General features: G+C 39.8%; 1 long non-coding RNA gene across 1 annotated transcript; it reads right to left on the bottom strand.

Annotated features, from left to right (window-relative positions):
• Window positions 1–1,085: 1,085 nt before the first annotated feature.
• On the bottom strand, window positions 1,086–11,867 carry LOC107650632 (uncharacterized). Its single transcript, XR_001626278.2, has 3 exons — window positions 11,018–11,867; window positions 5,217–5,250; window positions 1,086–1,253 (listed from the first exon to the last, which is right to left on the bottom strand). It is a non-coding gene; the product is annotated as an uncharacterized LOC107650632 (long non-coding RNA).
• Between the last annotated feature and the right edge of the window lie 339 nt (window positions 11,868–12,206).

Here is a 12,206-nt window from a genome sequence, read left to right on the forward strand (position 1 = left end):
CAAAAAGAGGCAAAAGGCAACCCTGACCTCAAGGAGCTCCCAGTCTTTTGGGGAAGATGAACAAACAAACTATGTACAAGATAAGTAGGAGATAATTAGAGGGAAGGTGCTAAAATTAAGAGGAATCAAGAAGAGCTTCCTATAGAAGATGGGATTTTAAAAGAAAGTCAAGTAGGCAAGTAAGGAGAATATTTCAGGCATAAGAGGCAGATATAGAAAATGCCAAGAGCAGAAAGATGGAGTGTCTTGTTCATGGAACCAGCAAAGAAGCAACACTCAATCAATCAGGCAATAAAAAAAATATTTATTGAGAAACTTGTATAGATTCATTTGTAATGAACTATAAAGAATAGAAATATATATATAAAATTTGATTCTTGAGCTCAAGGAGCTTTCAGTATGTTTAGATGGGGGTTAAGGGTATGTATGACAATCTCAATGTATTTACTGGTTCAAAACATTATCTGTTATTTGGATCTGCTTAAAAAGTTATTGAAAAAAGGCTTTATCCCTTTAAAAATTCATAAGTGGTTTGGAAGTCAGATGGAAGCTTTCAGAGTTTAGTAAAGAAACCAATTATATGAAGATTAAGCATTGATCACAAAGGAAGGGGGTAAGCTAGAAAACAAATGGGAAAGACAGGTTAAGACTGAGAAGCTAATTGCCTAGGAAACTCATGATCAGAAAAGGATACTCATGTGGAGTAGGCACGCATGGGGCATGACCATAATCGTCTGTCTTTTTATTTCTCTCTTTGACCTTTTGCCAAAAGGAAGTTAAGAAAATGGGGAGGACAAATAGGGCCTTCCGAGAAGTTAGTTAGCATGAGTGCTAAATGTCATATTTGCAAGTCAGAAAATTAAAGGTGGGAGAAGGCCTTTAAGTTTGCAAAGTCTTTTCACGCTGATCTACTCTGATGCCCTGAGATTCTGGAGTAAGAACCAGGGAGCCATGTGCTTGTCTCAGAAGACTTAAAACTCTAATCATAATAATAATCAGTATAGAAGAAAAAAGTTAGGGTTAGCTCAACAATTGAAAATAAGTTTTTAAAAAGGACATTGGGTTGTATGTAGATACCACAAAATATTTTATATCAAAACATGATATTAGTGATTAATAATATTTCTTTTATTTTAATAGATATTTTAATAGAAAAAAATTGGCCGACATGCTATAGGAAACCTACCTTTTTGAACCTCCTAGCCATATCTCAGTGACCACTTTTTACCTGGTGACAGATATTTAAATTGTAGCTGTAATGACAAGAAGGAAACAAACTTATTTCTGCCAGATGTGCAAAGCCAAATTTAAAGAGTGACAGTAACCATTACAGGGAGACAAAAGCAATATAATGTCAGAACAAATTCTAATTTATGTGAAAGACATGGTGCTTTCCTTCAAGGAGCTGACAATCTAGTCACACCTCTCAGCAAAACAACCAAACATTTGTTATGGAGTAAAATATCAACAAGAACAATTACCATATTAGAAACCTAGCCCAGTGTATAAATGAGAAGGAGATACAAAGTAAAGACTATCAGGAAATGTAATTTGTTCTTTTAAATATATTATAGTTGTTTTTGATGTTAAGTCATTTCAATTGTATCCAACTCTCCCTGACTCCATTTGGGGTTTTCTTGGCAAAGACATTGAAATGATTTGCCATTTCCTTCTCCAGCTCATTTTACAAATGAGGAAACTGAGGCCAACAGGATTAAGTGGCTTGCCCACACAATTAGAGACACACAACTAGGAAGTGTCTAAGGCAGATTTGAACATAGAAAGATGAGTCTTCCTGACTCCAGGCCTGATACTATATCCACTTCAATATCTAGGTGCCTATTAGAGCAGTAGGAAGTAGAAAAATATGGTATGTCTCTATCACCAGATATATTCAATATACATTCTTCTAAAGTGTCAATGAGACCCTGGAATATCTTACTCATTAATATAGGGAGTCCCAAAAGTTTTAGATTTTTGAGACATTGTATATTATCCAACCACTGGTGATTGTTGTATGGTTGGACTAGAGTAAGTTCACTTAATTTTTATGTGTCCCAGATCCCTCTGGCAGTTCTGTGAAGCCAATGGATCTCTTCCCAGATTAATGTTTTTAAATAAATAAAATAGAACATAGAATTATAGAAGAAAACAATGGCATTGAAATACAGCAATCAAAAAATATTTTTAAACCAAGTTCACAAACTCTAAATTAAGAACCCCTGATTTTGAGACTGAAATTCTCTCTTTTTTTCCTAAAGTCCTTCAAGGGTTTGAAGAGATTGGCCAGAGGTGTTTTTTAGGATTCTAGAACAGTCAGGATGTAGATGATACTGAGAAGCTGACAAGAGGAGTGAAGGCAGTAAGAGGGCAGGAAAAAAGATTAAGAGGGCTCTGCTCTTGAAGTAGCATCAGAGGAGGAAAGGAAGGGGAAGAATCACAAAGCAGATGAGATGAGGAAAGTTCCATGAAAGAAACAGCATTGCTTGGATATTCTTTCCTCTAACCATAAGGTCAGCGTCCGGGGACCTGAATCACCATCAGAACTATCATTTCTTTCATTTAAACATCAAAACTCTCTTCTCATGGGAGAACAGAGATGGGAAGGGAGGAGGGAGGGGAGGATACTACTACTGCCCTAAAGATTTCTGCTGGGGATTTGAGGTTGTAGCTGCAAGCAAAAAAGTTGGAGCAAACCCCCCACCCCCGCCCAGTTTATCCAGGCCTTGTGTATTCTGTGCCCTGGATGCCCTCACTTCACTGAAAGCTATTCTTTCATTGAGCTGCTTAGCTTAGCTTGGCAGCCACCCTCACTTTTATATGCAGGTTCTGGAATGCTGGGAGCTGTTTGGCAGCCAATTCTCCTTTCCCTTCTTAAACATGACATTCCCTACAATTCAGTTACTAACACCTCTTTCCTCAGCATTCTCACCCAGGGAGCCTGATGGAGGAGCCTAAAGACTGTGCCTCATTTGCCAGAGCAGCATGTACAAGTGAATTTGCATGGATCTCATGTCCATTTGCATTCTCCTCACATGAGGTATTTAGAATAAAAACATTCATGAATCAAAATGAAGCTTGTTCCAGCCCTTCCTTCTCTGTCAAAGCATAAAGGAAGTAAGAGGATATTGGGGTGTGGGAGAATGGTTAAGATGGGATCTGTCAGCGTTGCTGATGGCTACGTGTATACTTTAAAGCCATCAAAAACATCAGAATGACATTTCCCCCTACTCAATTGGAGTTTAATATTTACTTTTTTGACCCTTGCTGCATCTAAGTCTATGCTGCTGAAATAACTCATCCTCTCTACTCTGGTTCATAGAGGTCGAAGCCAAAAGCAGCTAAAAAACTAAGGTTGTCCTGTTTCCTCTCTAGGTTCCCATTAGAGTGAGAATCTTCTGGTTGCAAATGAGTGATTTCATATTTGGGGATATATTAGACTAATTAAAAAGGAGACAAGGAAGAAAGGCAGTTATTCTGCTAGTTATGTTGGGCCCCTGTGAGTTTAATAAACTAAAGCAAGCACAAAGCAGATTAAGGGGAGTGCCCCCAAAGATATAGCATCTGACAATCAGGTAGCTTCACTGGATAGATGAACTACAGGCCACCAAATGAGACAAGGCTCCAACTGAAGGACAAGGTAAAGAAAATTTGATACTCAAGCCAGGAAGGGCCATATTTAGTCCCTAGAGCAAATGGGAATTCATACACCATGTCTGGAATTAGCTTTGTATAGGAAGTAACTGATCTCAAGATTCTATTTTGAGTTAGCTTTCTACTGAGATTAATATGCCTCCCCACATGCCTTCAAAAAGTAATCAAACTAAAATATAACTAATAACAATTATCTGTAAATGTAGAATTACGATTCAAACAAACTTAAATTAATAAATAGTATTATTGAATTTGATTTAACACATTACAGAAGCATGATTTGAACAAGGTAGGAACAGACTGAATGATGGTAGTGGTTCTCATAAGTCTGGAAAAAGAACTAGAGTTAGAAATTTTCAGTGTGTTTCCAGCATTGTTCAGGGGCAAAGATACTTTAATTAGTGAATACAAGTACTTTGGAGCAGAGGTGCCCAATTCATTGCCAAACAAAACTCCAAGTATGACCAGAAGCAGATTAAAATATAAATGGGAACTGTTAAGAAAATATATTTTAAAAATATAATACAATATAGATAATGTTAGTTTGTGGGTTTTCTAAATCAATATGTGACCAGGAGGGATTCATTTCTATCTGAGTTCCATGGCAGTATTTTAGGCTATGGAACAACAGAATGTCATAAATACCTCAAAAGCAAATACAAAGGGCTATGGGGAGGAGTGGGGTGGGGGTGGGGGGTTGGATGAGGAAAAGATTACATCTTGTTGGGAGGAATTGGAATTGATTAGATAGGATAGGTGCAAAGGTTAAAGCAGTCAGAAGGGTGGAGGGCCTTAAATTCTAGGATAAGGAATTGGACTTTATCCAGTAGACAAGGAGGAACCATTGAAAAGTTTTTGATTAAGAAAATGACAATCAAAGTCCTAGTGACTGGGGGCAGCTGGGTACCTCAGTGGATTGAGAGCCAGACCTAGAGACAGGAGGTCCTGGGTTAAAATGTGAACTCAGACACTTCCCATCTGTGTGACCCTGGGCAAGTCACTTAACCCCCATTGCCTAGCCCTTACCACTCTTCTGACTTGGAACCAATACACAGTATTGACTCCAAGATGGAAGGTAAGGGTTTAAAAAAAAAAAAGACTTAGTGCCTGATTTTAGTTCCTTGATTATGTGAGATTCTGAGACACAAAGTAGCTGGGTTTGACCAAAGTGACCAATCCCAGTGAATTTAAATCCCAGAGCTCTTGGGCTCTAGGCCTTTATGTTGAGATGAGTACATTTCTATTTGTACTGTCTTTATGAAGCACCAGGTTGAAAAGTATCCAGATTACTACCCTATCATTTTTGCCACTAGAATAATCAGGGAGGGTACTCTATAAAGCTTGTTTCAGTGCCACTGTTCCACATAAGGTAAACACTGGTGTTTTAGAATGCAACCTCCTTTGTGAGGAGGGATTGTTTCATTCTCTGAGTTTGTATACCCTGGGCCACATAAATTACTTATCTTCTTCCCCCGGGGAAGCCCTAAATGTTCCATACCTTTATTAAATACTAAACCATTCAATACACAGAAAGAATTTTATTTTCCAAATATGTCACTTACCTGCTTAGGAAGATGCAATGACTCCTTGTTGCCTCTAGAAAAAAATAATATTAACATGTGTTTAGCCTTTAAAGCCTTTCACAGTCTGGTTCAAGTTTAATCTTCCAGACATTTCAAATTACTCCCCTTCATGCAACTGCATATTAAACCAAACTGACATGTTTTTTGGTTTTTGGACAATCAGGTGTCATGATGGGATAGATTGCTAGGCCTAAAAGTCAGGAAGACCTGAGTTCAAATTTGGCCTCAGGCATTTACTAGCTGTGTGACCCTGGGCAAATCACTTAATTAACTTCTGCCAGCATCAGTGTCTTCAACTAAAATGGAGACAATAAAGCAACTAATTCCCAGTGTTGCTGTTAGGATCAAATGAGATAGTCTTTGTAAGGTGCTTAGCACAGTGCCTGGCATATAGTTGGTACTTATTAAATGCTTGTTTCCCTTTCCCTTCTCTTTGTATATATTTCATCTTCCCACTCCATTCCTTTGCATGAATTGCCCCCATGTCTGAAATGATCTTTCCTCAATTTCATTTCTTGAAATGCCATGCACCCTTCACGGCTTAATTCTTGTATAAGATGCCCTGATCCTTAGTACTCTCCACCACTACCCTAAGTTATTCTGTATTTACTTATAATTATGAACCAATTATTTTGGATTTATTCATAAATATATTTGTGTTTTGTATTTTCTTATGTAGCCTAGGATTCTCAGGAAACAAATTAATTTTATTATTTTCCCAGTTATTTTTATTCCCCAAGTTATTTTATATTTACTTGCTGATTTATGTAGCCCCTCCCCTTTTCTGGGACTATTCTCCCAAATGGGCACTCATGCTTTGGGCTAGAATAGTTAACTACTACTAGGAGTCAGAGTTCTGTAGTAGGCAGAGTTCTCTGCCACTATCTTCTTCGCACTTGCTCTCCAGCCCCACAAGCCTGTTTCCCCTTGACAAGGAGCCTATAGTCCCAGCAAAGGCATTTTCCCAAATGGTCTTTGGAAGCACAGTAGTTACAAGACATTTTCTCCCAAACTTGGAGCATATTTTCCCACAAATTCATTAAAAGTCCACAAGGGGGAGAATGAGCTTTTTGTAAAGGTAACGTGTGGCCAGAGAAGCCCTCAGCTCTGATTCAGATCTCCAATGTCCTTTCTTTCTCCAGAGGAGCCTCTTGAAGTTCTCTGTGGGGTACAGCTCTTCTGTTCAGCCAGGACTGGTTTCTTGCAGAGCAGGGGATCTCAGCTGGACATGTCAATCCACACCCGGGCTGGTTCAAGCAGATTGCTCAGCTGCAGAGTTGGCTCCTCCCTTGGCTCAGCTGCTGCTTCAGTTCTGGCTAGGCAGATTACTCAGCCACCAGGATCTACACAGGACACTGGGAAGAGTCTCTGCTGGAGCAGCCAATATTCTGGACTCCCTGAACTTGCTTTTTAGTCGGCAGTTGTAGTCATCACCTCCTTCAGTTTCTGCTGGGTTAGTGGTATTCCTTCTATCAAAAGCCTAGGATTTTATCTTTAGCTTAGAATGGGCAATACTCATACCCCTATGACTCCCTTACAATCTGGCTCTGAGATTGTTTTCCCTAAGTCTGTGGTGGTGAACCTATGACATGTGTGCCAGAAGGGACACTCAGAGCCCTCTCTGTGGGCACATGCACTGTCATCCCTGCACAGAGTTTATTAGAGTTCATTACCAGAAAGTCAGAGGGACAAGGCTGTTCCTCTCTTCCTCTCCACAGCCTCCTGAGGATATCACCCACCCCTCTAAAAGATTCGCCATCATTGCACTAAACAGATCTGTTTAATGTTACTTTCCTGTTCAGAAGTGGCTCCTCTTCAGTAAAGAAGTTCACTTTTACTTAGAGTGTTCATTCTAGTTCATTCCAGATTCCTCTTAGGTTTTATGCAGATGAGTGATTGGGGGCCAAATTATCGAAATATGGAAATATTCTCGCCACTTCATATATAGTTGAACTATTCAAGCTTCCCATCCTTTCTAAGGTTTAGACAGTTTACTTAGTCTCTGAAAGGCCTTCTTCCCCTGTACATTTAAATGTTAACTTTTGCCCCTTTTAACTTTCAGCTTGGCAAAGTCTCCATAGGGGAGACTATTACATGTATATTATGTAGTCGAATGCAAGCATCCCAAGGGTAAGAACTATTTCATTTTCTGTTGTTGTAATAGTTCATATTAATGTGACTATAGCTGAGTTGTTATATGTTGTTATATGCTGTGGGGTGGGCTAGCCTCCCACAGGGGATGGATGGGGTCTTGGAGGTGGGATGGTGTTGGCAAAACGATGGATGGGACATTCAACCCATAGCACAGGTTTCACAGGTTAAACTGTTCCACTTTGGCTGAGGTCTGGCTTTATTTTATACCCCATGATCACACATCTACTTGGCACACAGTTTCATTCTCAACATACATGTTTTCATGGAACCTAACAACAGACAGGAAGCCTAGGGAGATAGTCAATGAAACATTGTGGATAAGGGCAGGATCAGTGGGTAGAATCAACATGACCCAGATATAGGTTAGGGAATTCAGAGCACAGATTTGCCAGAAGTTTTTATGCCTAGAAAAGAGGGTCCTACCTAAGTGGGTATATAAGAATCCTTAGGTTTAATTTTGTAAGTGGGCTCTCCTGGTAATATCCTGGGGGGACAGAGTGGGACATCTGTATTAACCCTGCAAGCATGTTGCTCTCATCTATTTTTCCTGGGGCTAAGTAAGAATAATAATCATGGCAATTCCAATTGCCTCCAGAATCCAATAATAAGGGGATGTTAATAATGAAAGTCACTTAGGGGGGTTTCAGTAGGTGTTTCCATCCTTCCTGGGGGTGGCTTTGCAGCTCCCGGTTTCCATGTGGACCGTGTCAAACAGCATGGTCTTTAATGGATCCCAGCAGGTATAGTTGGGGTACATAGTGGATAGAGAGCCAGACCTGGAGTTAGAGTTCAAATCCAGTCTTAGACACTTATTAGCTATGGGACCCTGGGCAAGTCACTTGACCCTGTTTGCTTCAGTTTCCTTATCTGTAAAATGAACTGAATATTAAAATAGCAAACTACTATTCTGTTCTCTTTGCCAAGAAAACTCCAAAAGGGGTCACAGACTAAACAACAAAAGGTTGGAGTGATATTTATTGTAATCGCCCTACCCCAACTAGTTGATATCACCAAATGCAAGGGGTAGATTAGAGAGATAACAAAAAATCAATTTTTTTTTCAAAGTTCAGACAGGTCTCTTTGCTATCATCCCTTTATAAAGTGTGAAAATTTTCTCTGACTGAATTAAAAAAGGATCTGGTGGTTGTTGGCCATGGAGGGGGGGGGGGGGGGCTTAAAAAACAAACCTGACAGCCCAAAGATAATTGGAGGAATTAGAGTCAGAGAGTAGGTTCATAGAGTGTCTCCAGCGCCTAGGAGTGGGGTTGGGGGGAGAAGTCTAGAGGGTATTTTCCCACCTTTTCCTGATTTATTATTTTGTCTTACAGAAGAGTTCCCCAAAGGAGATAATATGCCACATCCAGCAGGAAATAGTTACAGAGTTTGGGTCACAGTTGAAATTCATCCGTTAGGAAGCAAAGATATATTCTCTACTGAGACTGACAGAGACAGGAGTAACAATTAAGAGAGGAAGTCACTTATAATGCAGTGTGACCTCTCACAGCAGAGAAAAAGGTCAACCCTAGACTTAAAGAAGAATTCACTTTGGTAAGTGGGAGCTGAGCAGTGAAGAGAAGCAAACTGGAAGCCAAGGTGTGCCAGGGTCCAGGAAGACACTAAGTGAAGAGAAAGGACAATGGGGCTCTGAGGAACCAAAGGCATGAATTGTCTTGTTCATATGTTCCCTAACTGGGAGCTTTATTATCAGTTTAATCTAAATCTTTACCTATGCATATTTATGGGAGACTGTACCCAAGGCTTATAGGGGTGGGAAATTTTGTGGCTACTATTCTTAATATGTCATCCTAGTAAAGGTTGTTTTGTTTTGTTTTTTAACTTTTACCTTCCATAGTGCAATGAGGGCTAGGCAATTGGAATTAAGTGACTTGTCCAGGGTCACACATCTAGGAAGTATCTGAGGCCAGATGTGAACCCAGGACCTCCTAACTCAAGGCTTACTCTGTCCACTGAACACCCACCTCCACCAGCTACTGTTCTTAATATGTCATCCTAGTAGGGGCTTTTGCTTTGAGCTAGTCTTGAGCTACCTATTGGCTGACAACTAAAGTTAAGGACACTGGTAGGGGCTCATGAGCTACAATTCTAATAATGGGGACTCACAACAAACCTTGGAACTCCCCCACCCCAACTCACAAGTTATGAATGCAAATTGGGGGAGTAACTTCCAGATAGGATGCTACAAAGTGTATTAAGTTTTGCAAAGCACTCTACAAGTGGACTAACTAGCTTAATGTATGACTAAATGACATAATGAAATGTATCCAGAGCCTACAATGTGCTCAGCTAGGTGCAGGGGATAGAAATACCTGCCCTTAAGGTTGTTGGTGTTCAGTCATTTCTGACTCTTCATGACCCCATTTGAGGTTTTCTTGGCAAAGATATTGGAATGGTTTTCCATTTCCTTCTCCTGCTCATGATAGATAAGGAAATTGAGGTAAACAGGGTTAAATGACTTGCTCAGGGTCACACGACTAGTATGTATCTGAGGCCAGATTTGAACTCAGGAAAATGTCTTCCTGACTCCAGACCTGATGATCTATCTACTACACCAAGAAAGGAGTTTACATTCATTCTAATGGAAGGAGAAAACACTGATGGGTGAAGGGTGGTGACCAGGGAAAGAGGTTTTGATCTGGGGAGTTCATTGTAATGGGTTTGTAAAGCCCTAGTGAGGGCAATTTGTTATTAAGCTCTTTCCAAAAACAGAGATAGTGTTGATTTTGATTACTCTAGTTCCTGGAGGTGGGGATAGCTGGCTAGATAGAGAACAGGATCAGAGAAGGCTAGATGGGAGGGCTGAATTTGTGTTCTCAATTACTAATCAATCAGATCAGCCCAGTCCCAGGGCCAGAATCCCCAAATAAGGGGATTCATCCCCAAAGGAAGGACCAGAGGAAAGGAAAGGAGTTTGTGGCTCTGGAGGTCTAGTGAGAGGTGCTATGAGGTAATCAAGAGGGGACAGTGCTGGACAGATGATGAAATATCCAGGATGGCTGGCTGAATGGGCTGTGAGAAAGGTGCTATTTATTATTGTCCCTATTTTACAGACTGAAGAAAGTAAGGCCCAGTAAGGTGAAGTGAATTGTTAAGCATCTCAAAGCTAGTATCTGAAGAAGTGTCCAAATCTAGGTTTTTCTGACTGTAGGGCCATCCAGTTTCCACCCAGAGATGTCAAACTCCTGGCAGTTGGCAGAAATCTAGGACTACAGAGCATGTCCAGAACCAGATCAAAATGTAATTGGGAAAGGTTTAACAAAATAAATAAAAATGCAATACAACATAGATAATAATGTTAATTTGTGGTTTTCTAAAGTCAATATGTGGCCTCCTGGCAGGGGTCCATTTCTATTTGAGTTTGACACTACTGCACATTTATAAGCCTAGCACATAGCACAGTGCCTTTAATCTGGTGTACAAATGCGTTTTATATTGAATGATAGGCTTCTAGTGGGCAAAATTCATTTCTGTTGTAGCAATAACTGATAGGAACTTAATCAAAATGATAATGATAATATCTATTTTGATGACCATACTTAATATGTAAATTATTGGTAAAAGTTCATACTTTCTCTTAAAAAAACAAAACAAAACAAAAAACCTCTTACCTTCTGTCTTAGTATCAGTTCTAAGACAGAATAGTGGCAAGGGCTAGGCAATCTGGGTTAAATGACTTGTCCAGGGTCACACGGCTAGGAAGTATCTGAGTCACATTTGAATCCAGGTCCTCCCCAGTCAAAGCCTGTCATTTTGCCCTCGGTGCTACCTACTTGCTCCTTTTCTCTACTTCAAAAAATACTTTAAAAGAAATCAATATATGGGTATGTCAGTAATCAATTTATGTAGACAAGTACCTGAAAGAGAAAGAAATGAGAGTTATTCATGATCCCTTCAACAGTTCAAATGGCTTTAGGTTAAGGAATTAACCTAACTTTTTAGATGACTCAGTGTCCTACTTGTAGAAGAAAAATGAAAACCGTAGGTACACACTAAGATCAAGGAATTTTAAGTATTTGCACAACAATGTTCATTAAGTACATGAAAAATATCAGGAAAAAAGCCACTAAATAACCACCATAATAGCTCATTTATCCAGAGAGCATTTATCTAGAACACAACCAAGCATCAAGTGAAAAAAAAGAGTCAAATCAATAGAGTTCTGATTGTGATCAGAAGTCTAAGTCTCTGAATCACAAAACTTGTGACAAAATCTGGACTTTTACTAAAGTTTGTGTTCTCCCTCATTTGAATGCCTCTTTTTCAAAAGACCCTATTCTTAAGTGTCAACCATCGCTGTTACCATAATTTGGGAAGTGGGACACCTGACCTGGGGGAGCTAAAAGGCATCAGCCGCTTAAAATCTGCCTAATGAACATATCAGCCTTTTTCCAATGGAAGAGGAGCTGGGCGTATAAAAAAGAGGACAGACGCAGTAGGCATCTGGACTGGAAATCTTTTTTTTTTTTTTTAATATAAGCTAGGTCTATATGGCTATAAACCTGGGTGGGTTTAAAGCTGAGAAGGCCAGAGCTCTTCATGGCTTTGGGGGAGTTTGGCCTTCTCTTTATATCTGCATTTCTCTGTCTTCGGTTTATCCTAAGGAAAATATTGTTTGTTAGACTACGATTGTTTCATGGAAGTGAACAGTGGTGCCCTGACCATGTCTATGGAGCGCTAGGGAAGGTTGCAGCATTTTTCTAGTAGGGCTGGAAAAAGCTTCTAGGGACAACATGAAAGGAATTCCAGTCCAGAGGAGGGTGAGTCTGTTCCCCTGTTTCCCAGGCTGAAGACTTCTGA

Source organism: Monodelphis domestica, chromosome 1 (genome assembly GCF_027887165.1).
Source record: "Monodelphis domestica isolate mMonDom1 chromosome 1, mMonDom1.pri, whole genome shotgun sequence".
Classification (NCBI taxonomy): domain Eukaryota; kingdom Metazoa; phylum Chordata; class Mammalia; order Didelphimorphia; family Didelphidae; genus Monodelphis; species Monodelphis domestica.